This window comes from Odocoileus virginianus, chromosome 3 (assembly GCF_023699985.2).
Source record: "Odocoileus virginianus isolate 20LAN1187 ecotype Illinois chromosome 3, Ovbor_1.2, whole genome shotgun sequence".
Lineage (NCBI taxonomy): Eukaryota > Metazoa > Chordata > Mammalia > Artiodactyla > Cervidae > Odocoileus > Odocoileus virginianus.
This window is the reverse complement of record NC_069676.1, coordinates 15,350,089-15,362,524: the sequence shown is the minus strand read 5'-3', so window position 1 is coordinate 15,362,524 and position 12,436 is coordinate 15,350,089. Positions and strand designations below refer to the sequence as shown.

At 41.6% G+C, this 12,436-nt stretch overlaps 1 protein-coding gene across 1 annotated transcript in view; it reads left to right on the top strand.

Moving 5' to 3' along the window:
• The first annotated feature begins 9,721 nt into the window (after positions 1–9,721).
• The window catches only part of LOC110149931 (adhesion G protein-coupled receptor E4-like), a 36,625-nt gene continuing 33,910 nt past the window's right edge, over positions 9,722–12,436 (top strand). Inside the window, exon 1 of the mRNA XM_070464833.1 lies at positions 9,722–9,827. The gene's annotated coding sequence lies outside the window, so the exon portion shown is untranslated. The remainder of the gene's footprint in view (positions 9,828–12,436) is intronic.

Below are 12,436 nucleotides of genomic sequence, written 5' to 3'. Positions count from 1 at the left end.
AAGAGTCAAAATGTGCAACCACATGGAGTCATGTGCAAATCACATGGGGTCATGATTTTAAACATCTTATGTTCCAAGCTTAAAATTAAAAGTTGCTGGCTCTTTGGAAGGAAAGCAATGATAAACTTAGAGAGCATATTAAAAAGCAAAGACATCACTTTGCTGACAAAGGACCGTATAGTCAAAGCTATGGTTTTTCCAGTAGTCATGTATGGATGTGAGAATTCAACCATCAAAAAGGCTGAGCACTGAAGAATGGATTCTTTCGAACTGTGGGGTTGGAGAAGACTCTTAAGAGTCCCTTGGACAGCAAGGAGAACAAACCAGTCAATCCTAAAGGAATCAAACCTGACTGTTCATTGGAAGGGCTGATGCTGGAGTTGAAGCTCCAATATTTTGGCCACCTGATGGGAAGATCAGACTCCTTGGAAAAGACCCTGATGCTGGGAAATATTGAAGGCAGGAGGAGAAGAGGGTGTTGGAAGATGAGATGGTTGGATAGCCAACATGAACTTGTGCAAACGCTAGGAGACGGTGGAAGACAGTGGAGCCTGGTGTGTTGCAGTCCATGGGGTCACAAAGAGTCAGACATGATTTTGTGACTGAAGAACTAAGAGGTTCCAAGCACACTTGGTACAAATGGTTTGTTTGAAACAGAAGTGATTGTATACTCTACAATCAAGGTTCAGTTCATGCCCAGTAGACCAGCAAAAAAGAACATTTGTATAAGTCACTAACCAGGACCTTTTGGCATCAAATCTATGTGGCTGCTATTCTAATAGGGCAGAGATATTGGGTTTTACTTTATTCTTGTGTCCTGCAGGATGAGATACCTTCATCATATTTTCAACCAATTCCCACACCAAAACCCACCATTTCAAAGTGTGTGTAGTTCGGTGAGAAACAGTTGTTTGTAGATGATGGGCAATGGATTTGTGCTTTAGGTTCATGTGTTGGTCAAAGGAAAATGTTTCCTTATTTTCTTTAAATGTAGCTTCCTCTTCCATGGCAGTGGATAAGAAAGGTTTAGCTTCAGGACTTCCCTGGTCGTCTAGTGGCTAAGACTCTGCCTGCCAATGCAGGGGGACTCAGGTTCGATCCCACATGCCATGGGAAATCTAAGCCCGTGTGCCACAGCTACTGTGCCCAGGTTCCAGAGCCCACACTCCACAACAAGAGAAGCCGCCACGATGAGAAGGCTAGGTACTGCAACTGGAAAATAGCCCCTACTTGCCACAACTAGAGAAAGTCAGCAATGCAGACCCAGCACAGTCCAAAATAAATACCTAAGATTTTAAAAAGACTATCTTTTTAAAAAAGAGAAAAGTTTAGCTTCTTGATAGAATGGTAGACATGCTAGAGTGCCAGGGTGTGTATTAGTTAGTGACCTGGTGAGAAGCAGCTGGACCAGTCAAGTGGATTAAACAGAGAGGGCTTAATGAAGAGACTTCATAGTGTGAGCAGATAAAAGCAGTTCTGAACCTCGTCCCAATGTGTGTGGTTTTCACAAAACCATTCTCTGACACCAGCTGGGAGTCCAACAATTCAACTCAATTGTGATACTGTCTACCTAGAGGTAGCATTATAAGTTCAGGGCTTGGTCCCACAAGACTGCCCCGCCCTCAACTCCCAGTTTCAGATGCCAACACAAGTCCAGGTTGTCGCCTGTGCTTCTGTCCAACTGACTACAGATCAGACGTTCCCACGACCCGCTCCGTGAGTTCCATGAGTTTGCTAGAATGGCTCACAAAATTCAGAAAACATTTTACTTACTAGATTACTGGTTTATTATCAAAGGTATAACTCAAGACTTGTCAAATGGAAGAGATGCGTAGGACAAGGTACTGGGAGAGCACACATTATTTCTGTTCCCTCTTCCCAAATCTCCATGTGTTCAGCAACCCAGAAGCTCTCTGAATCCCAACCTTTTGAGTTTTTATGGAGGCTCATTACACAGCATTCCCTGATGGCTCAGTGGGTGAAGAACCTGCCTGCAATGCAGGAAACACAGGAGACACGGGTTCAGTCCCTGGGTCAAGAAGATCTCCTGGAAGAGGAAATGGCAACCCACTCCAGTATTCTTGCCTGGGAAATTCCAAGGACAGAGGAGCCTGTTGGACCGCAGTCCAACGGAGTGGCAAAGAGTCAGACACGACTGAGCATGAGCATGGGACATAACATAGGAACGACTGATTAAATTGTTGCCATTGGTGACTCATTTGACCTCCAGCCCCTTTCCCCTCCCTGGAAATCAGGAGGATGGGACTGAAAGTTCCTACTTTTCATTATGTGGTTGGCTCCACTGGCAACCAGCCCCAACCATTAGGTATTTTCCCAAAGTTACCTCATTAACATAAATGCAGTTGTGGTGGAAAGGGGCTTGTTATGAATAATTCATATTTACCTCTAGGCAGCATATTAAAAGGCAGAGACATTACTTTGCCAACAAAGGTCCATCTAGTCAAAGCTACGGTTTTTCCAGTAGTCATGTATGGATGTGAGAGTTGGACCGTAAAGAAAGCAGAGCACTGAAGAACTGGTGCTTTTGACCTGAGATGTAGGAGAAGACTTTTGAGAGCCCCTTTAACAGCAAGGAGATCAAAGCAGTCAATCCTAAAGTAAACCAACCCTGAATATTCATTGGCAGGACTGATGCTGAAGCTGTAGCTCCAATACTTTGACCACCTAATGTGAAGAGTCAACTCATTGGGAAAGACCCTGATGCTGGGAAAGATTGAAGGCAGGAGGAGGAGGGGGTGACAGAGGATGAGATGGTTGGATGGCATCACCGACTCAACGGACATGAGTTTGTGCAAGCTCCAGGAGATAGTGAAGGATAGGGAAGCTTGGTGTGCCACAGTCCATGGGGTTGCAAAGAGTCAGACACGACTGAGTGACTGAACAACAACAATAATATTCACCTCTATGGCTCTAAAGTGGTTTCAGGAATCAAAGACAAGATATTGTAATAAAAGATGTTCCCATTGCTCTCATCACTCAGGAAGTTCCAAGGTTTTTAGAAGCTCTGTGCCAGAAATAGGATGAAGACCAAATACATATTTCTTATTTTAAAACACAATATCAGACTTCCCTGCTGGTCCAGTGGTTAAGAATCCTTCTGCCAATGCAGGGGACACAGGTTTTATCCCTGGTCTGGGAAGATTTCACATGCCATGGGGCAATTAACCCCATGCACCACACTACTGAGCCTGTGCTCTAGAGCCTGGGCTCTGCAATAAGAGAAGCCACCTCAATGAGAAGCCTGCACACTGCAACTAGAGAAAGCTTGTGCATAGCAACAAGGATCAAGTGCCGCCAAAAAGAGGAAATAAATAAATTAATTAAATGCTTTTAAAAAACCCACAACAGGTTTAAAAGAAACAAAGGAGAGTGGGGCACCTGGAAGTATAATAGCAGTGGGGGAAGTGGGGTTCTTTTAACTTCTTGGCTTAAGGGAGCATCTGGATGGAGCAAGTATAGGAAACTGGAAGGGGCTTTAGCCTGTGAGAGAAGAATCCAACCACTGTCCAGATGCGCAGTCCCTGCCGGACAGAAGGAGCTGGGAAAATAAATATCCCCATCTCTCTTTTTTAAATCCTTCTTCCCTCCTTCAAGTGGCTTTGTTGTTGTTCAGTCACTCAGTTGTGTCCAACTCTTTGTGATCCCATGGCCTGTAGCACACCAAGCTTCCCTAGCCTTCACTATCTCCTGGAGTTTACTCAAACTCACGTCCATCGAGTCGGTGATCCCATCTAATCATATCATCCTCTGTCACCCCATCCTCCTCCTGCCTTCAATCTTTCCCAGTATCAGGGTCTTTCCCAATGAATTGACTCTTCACATCAGGCGGCCAAAGTATTGGAGCTCCAGCTTCAGCATCAGTCCTGCCAATGAATATTCAGAGTTGATTTCCTTTAGGATTGACTGGTTTGATCTTGCTGTCCCAGGGACTTCACGAGTGTTTTCCAGCACTGCAATTAGAAAGCATCAATTCTTTGGCACCTAGGCTTCTTTAGGGTCCAATTCTCATATCTGTACATAACTACTGGAAAAACCATAGCTTTCACTATATGACCCTTTGTCAGAGATTGGTCAAGTGGCTACCACTGACATTTGTCTTGTTATTTCTCTTCCAAACCCAACTGGAAGAGACAGCACAAGAAGAGCCTAATTATATGATCCATACAGGACAACTCCAAGTACACAGAGCAGCATCTAAAAGGATGCTAGGATGGAGAGCAGATTCTTCCACAGTCATTCAAATTGAACGGTCTCACGTTTATTAAAGTTTGAGAGGTTGGTCATACCCTATTGAACTGTTCCTTAGATGGAACATTTGCTCCCTTGGTTGGTGAAGGAAAGAACTGGAATCCTGTGATGTGTGACAGGCTACTGCTTGACCAAGAAAGGATGAGATAGCTGAAGGAGAGATTAAAGAAGGAGGTCATCAGCAGATTCTCCTGTCTGATGACCTCTGCTTTTGTTGTTTAGCAGTTTGTTCATTGGGTCATGGGACACTGCATTGTCTGCCTGGATCCCTCTCTAGGGGGCTTTAGGTTCAAACTCTTCAAGAGAGACACAACTTGGATGGATTGATCAATCAACATCCAATAGAGACAACTGCTCTAAGACAGACTTCTCTGCTTGGGATACATCATAGGTTATTGGTGCCCATAGACCAAACCATGGCCCAATCCTAAAGGATGGGAGGTGAAGTCACATGGTATGATGCCTGGCAACATGTGTGGAAAGAACTCCTTCCAGTCCACTTTGTGAAGTGTATCAGTTAGACTTGGCTGTGCAGCAAACAGTCCCCAAGTTTCATTTGCTTAAAATAACAACTGTATTATCCTGTTCATGATTTTTTGGGTTGGCAAGTGATTTCTTCTGGTCTAGTCTACCTGGCTGGTCTGGACTGGTTCTTTCATACATTTTCGGTCAGTTGGTGGTCAGCTGTTTGCTGGATGATTGAACAGCCCACTCCTACATCTGGAAGGTTGGCAATCAGGGTGAGGAATTATTGACTAGACAACCCTGGTTCTCTTCCACATGGCTTCTCATTATCTAGCAAGTTAACTTGGGCTCATTTACATGGTGATCTTAGGGTTTCAAGTGCATCAGGAGAGGGAAAGCCCCAGTGCGTGAGCATTTTTCAAATCTCTGCTTGTATTCTGTTAACTTGCTATTCCACTGGCCAAAGTCAGTTACATGACCAAGTGTAGAGCCAGCATGGGTGGACTACACACAAAGATGGGTAATTCTTGCATCTGTTTATGCAAATAATCTCTCACTTGCAGACTGATCTTCGAGCACACAGAATATGCAGAATTTCATAGACTTTTCTTGGATTCAGGCATTTCAGTTTAATATTTAGACAATTTTCACTCCACCTCAGCTGACAAAGATAGATCTAAACCTTTCAGTTGCCATGCAAAATAAACTTTTTTCCATGTTTTAATAAATGTAATTTTAAAAAAATTTTATTGAAGTATGGTTGATTTACAAGGCTGTATTATATCAAAAGAAACATTTTTTGAGTATCACATGAAGCAAATATTTTGAATACTACCAGAGGGGTTGACTGCCAGCCTACTTACACAGCCATATCTTGGTATTATTTGAATATTTTACTGCATTGACTCTAATTAATTTATAACAAGAAACAGGAAACTGAAAGACACTCATTGCAAGGATGTGAAACTGAATAAAGGAAACCTTATTTTAAATGGCATTGGAAAAGCCAGAGAGGGGAGCTGTCATGCCTTACCATTCACTGCCATCTGCAGACCTCAAACAGAAAGAGAGGTACTTGGCATTTTCAACAGGAAAACTACTGCTTTATTAGCCAGTGGGAGGAAGGAAGGTTTTCTTCTTGCTTGGGGACAGCCCAGCCAATGAAAAGCCACTACCCTTTCAATTCCCAGATTCTTTGCTTACAAGAACCCTTTCCAACTGCTTTCCCCTCCAAAACAGCAGCTCCTCTTCTTTGCTTCTCTGGACTTACACATAGTTTTTGCTATAACACGCTTGTCCCATATTGCAATTCTCTGCTATTTCCAAATAAACTAATTTTTCTGGTAAAATAACTGGCTGTTTTATTTTTTCTTTATTTTTAAAAAATTTTTATTGAAGCATTTACAATGTTACATTAATTGGGCTGCTTTATTTTTAAGGTCAACGGGGATATGTTTCACAACTATAATAAAACCAAGGCAAGACATCAATCACTAAATGTATATTTGAACTTGTCAAACTAGGAGATATTTGCAATATTTGTGGTGGATCATTACCAAGACCCTTTTCATATGAATGAGAAGACAATTTCAGGACACCATATTAATGGGACTAATCATGAATTTCACCAGCCAAGTGGTTGAGTTTAATTACATGGGGCATCCCCAGTGGCTCAACAGTAGAAGAATCTGCCTGCGATGCAGGACATGCAGCAGGAGCTGCAGGTTTGATTCCTGGGTCAGGAAGATGCCCTGGAGGAGGAAATGGCAACTCACTCCAGTATTCTTGCCTGGAGAATCCTATGGACAGAGGAGCCTGGTGGGCTACAGTCCATGGTGTCACAAAAGAGTTGGACATGACCTAGTGACTAAACAACAACAATAACATATTGGGTGGCCCTGTCTCTAAGGCCAGAGTTATGGGTAGTCATGCTGCAGAAGTGGTGAACTGAGAAATGACAGGATAACAGGGAACTGGGTAACATAAGTTTATCACACTCTTCCACACTCTGGACTTCCACCCTCTCATTAAAGGAGCCTTCTCAAAGTTGGATCCATTTTCTTGGCATCGATGGAGATTGGGAGCACTCGCCATTACCTGGTTTTCCCCCTTGGCCACCATCATGATTTCCAAATTCATTTTCTGAAGTATGGTCCATCCTGGTAATGTACTATTTAAATTACTTGGATGAAAAGGGAACTAATGGACCCATTATGCAAGTGCTCCTACTGAAAGGTGGAAAACACAGCCGTGAAAAACGCTGGGATTCTTGGCCTCCGGAAGAGAGGAGTTCAATCCAGGGCCAGTGACAAGGCTTGATCACTGGGAGCTTCTGTGTAGTAAAGTTTTATTAAAGTATAAAAGAGATAGAGAAAGCTTCTGACATAGACATCAGAACGGGTCAGAATGAGTGCCCCCTGCTAGTCTTTAGCAGGAAGCTATATACCTACTAGCAGGCTACTAATTAGAGAAAGGAAATGTCTCATAACTCAGACAGTGGCCCCAGGCCCCTCATCCACAACATGCATTTTAAGATAACATTGGCACAAGGTGAGTCATCTTGGGCAATAAAACAATTGACATGAATCTTGAAGAAAGGCAGATTTCTAAGCAAATACATAGTCTCATTAATATAGCTTAAGAGAATATTAGCATGAGTAAAACATACTGGTTTGTTGAGTAAAACATACTGATTTGTCAAGTCAGTTCTGAGTCTTGGGCAGAACTGACTTGAAGAAAGACAGAGTCTAAGGTAAATACATAGTTCATTAACATAGCTTAAGAAAAGCATTTCCATAAGAAATATGCATTGGTTAGCCCAAGGTTTGAGAAAAGTTAAGCTTAGGTGTAACCAGGTGTTGTCGTGGCAACACAGAATTTTTAAAGAAACCTCCTTTTAATTTTGGGTAGAAAAGGGAAAAAAATCTGACTCTTGTCCTCCTGCTGCTTAGTTCAATTCAGTTCAGTAACTCAGTCGTGTCTGATTCTTTGAGACCCAATAGACTGCAGCATGCCAGGCTTCCCTGTCCATCACCAACTCCTGGAGCTTGCTCAGACTCATGTCCATCAAATCAGTGATGTCATCCAACTATCTCATCCTCTGTTGTCCCCTTCTCCTCTGCCTTCAATCTTTCCCAGCATCGGGGTCTTTTCCAAGGAGTCAGTTCAGTCAGGTGGCCAAAGTATTGGAGTTCCAGCATCAGTCCTTCCAGTGAATATTCAGGACTGATTTCCTTTAGGATGGACTGGTTTGATCTCCTTGCAGTCCAAGGGACTCTCAAGAGTTTTGTCCAACACCACAGTTCAAAAGCATCAATTCTTCAGTGCTCAGCTTTCTTTATAGTCCAACTCTCACATCCGTACATGACTACTGGAAAAACCATAGCTTTGACTAGATGGACCTTTGTCAGCAAAGTAATGTCTCTGCTTTTTAACATGCTGTCTAGGTCTGTCATGGCTTTTATTCCAAGGAGCAGGTGTCTTTTAATTTCATGGCTGTAGTCACTGTCTGCAGTGATTTTGGAAACCAAGAAAATAAAGTCTGTCACTGTTTCCATTGTTTCACTATCTATTTGCCATGAAGTGATGGGACAAGATGCCATGATCTTTGTTTTTTGAATTCTGAGTTTTAAACCAGCTTTTTCACTCTCCTCTCACTTTGATCGAGAGACTCTCTAGTTCTTCTTCGCTTTCTGCCATCAGGGTGGTGTCATCTGCATATCTCAGGTTATTGGTATTTCTCCTGGCAATCTTGATTCCAGCTTGTGCTTCATACAGCCTAGCATTTGGCTTGATGTACTCTACATAGAAGTTAAATAAGCAGGGTGACAATATACAGGCTTGACGTACTCCTTTTCCAATTTGGATTCAGTCTGTTATTCCATGTCTAGTTCTAACTATTGCTTCTTGACCTGCATTCAGATTTCTCAAGAGGCAGGTTAGGTGGTCTGGTATTCCCATCTCTTTCAGAATTTTCCACAACTTGTTGTGATCTACACAGTCAAAGTCTTTGGCGTAATCAATAAAGCAGAAGTAGATGTTTTTCTGGTATTCTCTTGCTTTTTGATGATCCAACAGATCTTGGCAATTTGATCTCTGGTTCCTCTGCCTTTTCTAAATCCAGCTTGAACATCTGGAAATTCATGGTTCATGTACTGTTGAAGCCTGGCTTGAAGAATTTTGAGCATTACTTTGCTAGCGTGTGAGATGAATGCAATTGTGAGGTAGTTTGAACATTCTTTGGCATTGCCTTTCTCTGGGATTGGAATGAAAACTGACCTTTTCCATTCCTGTGGCCACTGATGAGTTTTCCAAATTTGTAGGCATATTGAATGCAGCACTTTCACAGCATCATCTTTTAGGATTTGAAATAGCTCAACTGGAATTCCATCATCCCCACTAGCTTTGTCCATAGTGATGCTTCCTAAGGCCCACTTGACTTGGCATTTTAGGATGTCTGGCTCTAGGTGAGTGACCACACCATTGTGGTTATCTGGGTCACGAAGATTTTTTTCTGTATCATTCCTCTGTGTATTATTGCCACCTCCTCTTAATATCTTCTGCTTCTGTTAGGTCCATACTATTTCTGTCCTTTATTGTGCTCATATTTGCATGAAATTTTCCCTTGGTATCTCTAATTTTCTTGAGGAGATCTCTAATCTTTCCCATTCTATTGTTTTTCTCTATTTCTTTGCATTGATTACTGAGGAAGGTTTTCTTATCTCTCCTTGCTATTCTTTGGAACTTTGCATTCAAATGGGCATATCTTTCCTTGTCTCCTTTGCCTTTAGTTTCTCTTCTTTCCTCAGCTATTTGCAAGGCCTCCTCAGACAACCATTTTGCCTTTTTGCATTTCTGCCACTTAAGAGAAAGATAAAAAATGTCTGGCTCCTGCAGCCTATTTCCTCCATTTGCAGGGCCTTGGCCTTCCTGCATGTTACCACCTCACTACCAATGCCCGTAGTCATCTCATCCAGCCACAAGACTCCTTGAGAAACTAAAGCTCAAGATAAGAGATATACTTCCTGTTTTGGTTGCTGTTAGCTCGGAGAAGCTGCCAGACTGGGTGACCAGCGAGGACTTTCGTCTTGTGGGTAAGGAGGAACTGGTTTTGTGTTTTTTTCCATGGAAAATAGAATGTGCTTTGCTTGTGATCTTGGGTCTTAAAATAATACACTGGCTCTGGAAAGATTTTAAAGGATAGCTCATTAGATGTCCTGTTGCTTTATTTTTAAACTTAAATTTATTTTAAAATTTATTTATTTTTAATTGGAGAATAATTGCTTTACAATATTGTACTGGTTTCTGCCATGCTTTATCTCTTGAAAGTTGCTTTAGGGACATTGTTTCATATTTATTTCCCCATTTCAGTTTAGTATGTATAGAACACAGTATAATGTTTTCAAATACTCAAAAGAAATCATGAATTGTGTGTTGAGGGGCTTAAGAAGAACTAAAATAAGAAAGTTTCAATGAACAGAGTCTGAAACAAATATTGCTTTGTGAAACTTGGTTCATTTTTCTGTCTATCTTTGTGAAGTAAAATGTATTTTTTATAATAGGTCTTTAAAAAAAAAAAAAAAAAAAAACTCTCTAAAGACCATTACAGTATACTAACACATATATATGGAATTTAGAAAGATGGTAATGATAACCCTATATGCAAAACAGAGAAAGAGACACAGATGTATAGAACAGACTTTTGGACTCTGTGGGAGAAGGCGAGGGTGGGATGTTTCAAGAGAACAGCATCGAAACATGTATATTATCTAGGGTGAAACAGATCACCAGCCCAGGTTGGATGTGTGAGACAAGTGCTCGGACCTGGTGCACTGGGAAGACCCAGAGGGATGGGGTGGAGAGGGAGGTGGGAGGGGGGATCGGAATGGGGAATACATGTATATCCATGGCTGATTCATGTCAATGTATGACAAAAACCACTACAATATTGTAAAGTAACTAGCCTCCAACTAATAAAAATAAATGAAAAAATAATAATAAAAAGTAGATACATCAAAAAAATAAATAAATAAAAATGTGGTCACCAGAAAAAAAAAAAAAAAAACCACTCTCTAAATCAATGTTGCTAGATATGTGAAATAAACAGACCCAAAGAACAAATACAGTATGATCTCACTTAGATGTAGAAACTATGGTAGTCAAATGCTTAGAAGCAGAGACTAGAATGATGTTTTCCAGGGGAGGAAGGAAGATGGGAGGGGAAGGTCATAGGGTATAAAGTTTTAATTACACAAGATGAAAAACTCCAGTGACAGCTTAGTGTCTATAGCTAATGATATTGTATTGCATACTTAAAATTTTCTAAGAGGGTAGATCTTATGTTAAGTGTTATTCACACACACACACACATGCTCAAATCATAAAGAGGGCAGGAGGATAATTTCAGATATGATGGATATGTTTATGTCCTTGATGGTAGTGATAGTTTCATATGTATATATTTATTTCTAAACTTATCAAGTTAAGTTGATAAGTACTTTTGCATGCTTTTTACATGATGATCATCCCTCAGTAAAGTGGTTAAAAAAAAAGAAATCAACATCGCTAGAGGTCTCAGCTCTTCCAAAAAATATCACCCTTTTCACATACGATATTCACTTCAGTTAAACTGGTTTCGAAAGAGTCTTTTAAAAAAAGAATAGCCACTAACTAGACTGGGTTTCTCTACACTGAGGGTTTCTATAGTTTATCTCAGGGTAGGCTTTTGGAAGGGAAGTATAGTCAAAAAGGGAAATGAATGTTGAGAGAAGGGAAAGGATCAGGAAGTAACAAAGTGTAACTCCTGGCACATGCCAACATACAGAATGTCTTGAGGTAAAGTCCATGGTCTCCAGATCTCCAGAGTTCTAATTATTCCCTCCAGATCCCCAAATGGCCTCATTTATTTATATTCCAAGTTTTGACCTAGGCAACAAGGGGGTTTGGGCTTCCCAAGTGGCATTAGTGATAAAGAACCTCCCTGCTAGTGCAAGAGACTTAAGAAATGCAGGTTTGACCCCTGGGTTGGGAAAATCTCCTGAAGGCATGGCAACCCGCTCCACTCCAGTGTTCTTGCCTGGAGAATCCCATGGACAGAGGAGCCTGGGGGGCTACAGTCCATAGCGTGGCAAAGAGCCTAACAGGACTGAGTGATGATGACTATTACTGCTAACCTTGCTTCTAGAAGCCATTATGCTATAATCATCCTTGTAGAACCTTGCTTATTTCCCAGAATTGGAGTTGTTGAGTCAAAAGACAGGTAGAAATGAAAGGATTTTGATAAATAACAAACCACCTGCCTCCTAAATTTTGTGACCATCCAAAATAAATCCTCATGGGGCTTATTTATCCCAGGAACCCTTGTCACATCCTGCTTGGGAGTGCGTCTAAGGTTATCGTTCCTGGAACCTCGACTGCTATGGGAAGCAGGTGCCTGTTGCTACTCTCTGGTGAGTAGAACAAAGCATTCTCCCCACCCTCCAGTACCATGGATAGCCCAGCTTTGGTTGCTTTCCAGAATTTGGCACTTTCTCCAGAAATTCCTGTGTGTGTGTGTCCTACTCCAAAGTCTGATACCGAGTCTCTTAGTTGCTCTCCTCCAAAGCAGAACTGAGACAAAAACTTGGGTTTAATTAATTTAGGCTTCCCAGATGGTGCTAGTGGTACAGAACATGCCTGCCAATGCAGGAGACATAGGAGATGT